This window comes from Morone saxatilis, unplaced genomic scaffold (assembly GCF_004916995.1).
Source record: "Morone saxatilis isolate NCDOM2014 unplaced genomic scaffold, NCSU_SB_2.0 Contig17, whole genome shotgun sequence".
NCBI classification, from domain to species: Eukaryota; Metazoa; Chordata; class Actinopteri; family Moronidae; genus Morone; species Morone saxatilis.
The window spans coordinates 16,179,890-16,184,258 of NW_023339729.1; positions in this window are offsets into that span (position 1 = coordinate 16,179,890).

Genomic DNA, 4,369 nt, shown 5'->3' on the forward strand with positions numbered 1-4,369 from the left:
CTACCCCCCTTTCTCTCTAACCCCAACTGGTCGAGGCAGACGGCCACCCACCTAGAGCCGGGGTCTGTCAGAGGTTTCTGCCTCTTAAAAGGAGGTTTTTCCTTGCCGTCGTCACCAAGTGCTTGCTCATGGTGGGAACTGTAAATAATTTTTGAAGGAGTACAGTCTTGACCTAGTCTATTTGAAAGTGTCATGAGATACTTTTGTTATGAATTGGCGTTATATAAAAAAAACTAAATTAAAATGAATTGAATTGAATGTATATGTATGTCCTGTGTTTGATTCTCCTGTTTTCTTGCCATTGCTGTAAACCTGTAAAGACTCAGGCTCACATATTTGTTGCAAGTAAGCCATTACACAAAAATACCAGGGGGAACTCAAGTCAAACCAGTACAATGATGTAAATATGGAAGCCAAGGGAGGTCATGTGGCTGAATGTTTTTTTTTATTCCATTATTACAAACTGCTCACACGTTGAAGTAGATGATAGTGGCAGCAGCAACAGAACGTACAGAGAAAAATGATTACATGAACAAAAACCTCCTGAAGTGAGAGAAACTATATCTTGATGATTACTGAGGTTCCCACTTTTATGAAACATTAATACCTGCTGTCAAGGAAAATTCACAGAATAGCATGGTATTGTTAGCCCCGTTTGGGAGACAGTAACTTGCCTAGCAACTGGTAATAGGAGAGAAAAGTAGGGAGAAACTGAAAAAAATTATAATAAGATCCTTCAGAAAATGTATAATGGCTGTTTTTTAAACTGAGTCACAATAGCATGGCAAGGTAATTGTTTTAAGTAGAAAGCATAAGTCCATTGACTTAATTATACTTTATAACTCACGACAGGTGAAGTCTGTGACGTTTAGCAGTTTAACATTCTCTGAAACGACATAATTGCTATACATAGTTATTTCCTTACAGTCATTTTATACAAACTGGAAAAGACAGTGTGAGACTTTGCTGATTTAGTGTTGAAAGAGCAAGATTGAAGGACATGCTGGTGGATGGAAGAGAGTGGACCATTATAGGTCTATTTGAGACAAACAACAAAGAAATACAGGTTCAAAGGGCTTTATTGATTAAATGAGGGTGAAATAACTACAAAATCTTTTGTAGTTATCATTTATTTTCTTATCAAACAACTGATTTGTTTCCCTCGTCTTCCTAAAAAACACTTTGATGACCCATTATTATCGTTATCTTTTACACGCTCCCATCTTACTTACCTTTTTTATTATAGATGCACCAATTCAATCGCAGAATCTTTTCCTTATGCTCTGAACATGATGTGTATTCTTTAGCCTTCTGAATGTCGCATTCCTCTCTTTTGTTGCAGAGGAACATGCCTACACCAAGAGCATATAGTTCCTCTTTCCATCTCTTACACGCCTGCTGTGTCACACCTTTCTACCATTCTGCCACGTTTCAGTCAGCTATCACTGCCACCTTGCACCCCTTGTGCTGTGAAAACTGGCCCGGTTTAAGACATTTACGTTCACTTACAGAACATGTACTAAATTAAACTATTGAACCAGTTAATTCAAGTGCAATGATTGTTTTTTTTTAATTTTTTTTTTATAAAAGCTGATACTGCTTAATCCTGCGATTTATATATCTAGATATTGGTGTGGTTATAGTAAAATTACCAAAGAAACCTTGTCCTCACTAGAAGTCTGACTCATTCCTTGTTCAAGGTGTTTGCATGCTCAGCCTTGAAAACTGCAACTCTATCTCACCAGAGCTTTGAAAAGCTTCTCCAGCTTGGACAATTGATTTGAATCAGTTGAACTACAACTAGACATGTGTACTAATAATGTATCATCTGGGTTTCTGAGGCGCTGACCTCCTCGATTTCCTTTGCTCTCATTGCGAAGCCTCACATTGAACATCTCTGAAATGTGAGATGTTCTAGCTCCACGTCACACAGGTTTTCTAGTATTAATTGGGGGCACAGCTTCAGAGGCTTTTAAGCTACCTGTGGCCAAAGGTCGAACAAAATATCTGCCTTTAATGAAGTTGCGGCAAATGTCTGCTCAAGTATCTCTGAGCAAAACCCAGAATAATTTCCACCTTAAAAGCCACTGCTCTACGCCTGACCTTGCACCAAATGAACAAAAGTGAATTATTTGATCTCTGCTCACTTCTTTGCCCCAGCTTATAGAATATGTGAGCAAACGGAGAGATCAAACAGTATGCCACAATTAAATAGCATATAGTAAAAAAACAAGAGTCCTGCATGTTGACTGGTACAGGGTATGTTACTGGGGCTGGACCTCATTCATCGCATTTGTGTGTCAAAGTGAAGGCAGCTAATTTACAGTACAGTACATGCTACCCTTTGGTGTCAACAAGGAACATTCTGCTCACTCTTGTTTTCTCTTTGTTCACATGTTCTTTCAGCCATGAAATCACATCACAAAAAACCTTGTAATGGATTATTTGCACCTGCTTGGATCAGCCAAAAGCACTGCTAGTCCTTCCTATCACACCTGCTAACCTTTCAGAAAGTTCTGAAGTACCACTTTAAGCACCTGCTAAATGTGTTCATGCATTATTTGTGGTGAGTAATGTCTGCTCTTTTTTATATTGCACTACTATAATGTCTACTACTTGATTTAATGCACAAATAAATAAGCTCCCTGCATAATAGATTAGAAGTAATTTTCACACTGCAAACAAGGGCATTATCTAAACAACAATTAAGAATTCAAGTGCTTTGCTCTTTGGTTAGGTTTAAAGATCAAGTGGCATTATGACAGTGTTTTTGTATATGCCACATAATACTGTGTTCTATTTGCTGTTTTGTAAATGAAAGGGAGATTAATTCAGCTTTAAGAGACTATATATGCATGCTAAAACTGGCACATAAATACAGAATAATGTTGGAGGTCTTGTTTAGTATTAAAATATGCCCAACAGACTACCTTCTCAGTACAATACAGTCACAGACTGCAGTTACAATGTGAAGCTAGAATACTCTGCTCACAGCCTCTAATGGCACCATTAAGTTACAGAACTCTAAGTGGCTTAGTTAGAAGCTAACGATTATGAAATGTTAGTCACAGTAAGAGCAAGACAGATTTCAAATGTAATGAAAATAAAGGGCGTTTTCATGCAGTTACAACTGCATTAATACAGCACCGGCTTTGTGATGTGATGCACAGAAGTAAAAAAAAAAAAAAAAAACGAGAAGCCTTGTTTTCACCCACCTAGTGGATCTCAACATTGTGGTGCGTAAAGCTGTGTTAGTAATCATAAAAAGACATTTCCCCACTAGAAGGCATTATCCATAATGTTAATGGAAATCACTGTGTAGTGCATGCACAACTGGGGTTACTAATACCTGTGAAAACTTATTAAAATGTATTATTTGGCTCTGGAGGAACTCAAGTCTGAGAAACTAACCCAGATGATGTAATCTAATTTCTAAGATTGTGGAGTTTGAAAGACATTGACCAGGCACAGAGAGCCTCATGACAGATGCAATTGAGTTTTTAAAATGTATTATTGATTAAATTGTTATTGAAATTATTTTATGAATCCAGAGTTTTTGATATCTTGGCCTCTGCTGAAAATCGGACCTGTTATTTAATTGTAACAGTAAATTGTTAGACTACCACTTCACGTTTTTTCACATTTGATTCAATTCAAATATGCTTTATTTGTTTGACAGAAAAAAATGGTAATGGTATTATTTACATTACATATACATATCAGCAGTAACAATACCAGTAAAAGAAACAGACATAATTAATTTGTCTTTTCTTTTTCTATTTTTATAAAAGTTAATTAAGTATTGCAATATTATTAATTTAGTATTTAGCATTAAGATATTACATTTCAACAAATAAAAAGCTAGGACGAATATAAAGTAGTAAATACACAAGAAAAGTAAAGTATAAATAATAAACATGATAGATATAGTAAAATATAAAAAATAACCCTAAGAAACAAAATTAATAAAAACATTATTGTGAAGAAAATCACAGAAAAATCAGGTGCAGAGGGCATTTACTTAAACTCTTGAAGCAAATGTTATTTATTGTATTAATTATTGTATTTATTGTTTATTGTATTCACACATTTCTCTCTTTCAAATTATTTCAATTGATGGGAGAGATTTCCAAATGTTCATATGACAATGACATATGACATTTACCCAGCAAGATTATAAGTCAATTGTTTGTTATTTATGGTATAAAATAATAATAATTAATATAAATAATCATTTATAAAAATAATAATTTACTGTTTGTTTGTTATTTATAGTATAAAATAATAATAATTTATATAAAAACAATAATTGACTGTTTGTTATTTATGGTATAAAATAATAATAATTTATATAAAAACAATAATTGAC